The sequence below is a fragment of the Octopus bimaculoides genome, chromosome 30, assembly GCF_001194135.2.
Source record: "Octopus bimaculoides isolate UCB-OBI-ISO-001 chromosome 30, ASM119413v2, whole genome shotgun sequence".
Lineage (NCBI taxonomy): Eukaryota > Metazoa > Mollusca > Cephalopoda > Octopoda > Octopodidae > Octopus > Octopus bimaculoides.
Window position 1 is genome coordinate 3400280 of NC_069010.1, and position 254 is coordinate 3400533.

General features: G+C 36.2%; 1 protein-coding gene across 1 annotated transcript in view; it reads right to left on the bottom strand.

Annotated features, from left to right (window-relative positions):
• Window positions 1-254, bottom strand: part of LOC128251284 (zinc finger protein 227-like) — a 14903-nt gene that overhangs the window by 5052 nt on the left and 9597 nt on the right. The gene's annotated exons all lie outside the window — the stretch shown is intronic.

A 254-nucleotide genomic window follows, 5' to 3' on the forward strand; every position in this document is an offset into this window, starting at 1 on the left:
CAATATATGCATATATATCTATATCTAAACATGTGTATGCAAATGTATGTATATATACACACACACACACACACACAGACATACATATATTCATACATGTGTATGTGTATATATATAGGCACAGGAGTGGCTCTGTAGTAAGTAGCTTGCTTACCAACCACATGTTTCCAGGTTCAGCTTTAGGCCAACCAAAGCCTTGTGAGGGGATCTGGTAGACAGAAACTGAAAGAAGCCCATCGTATATATATATATAT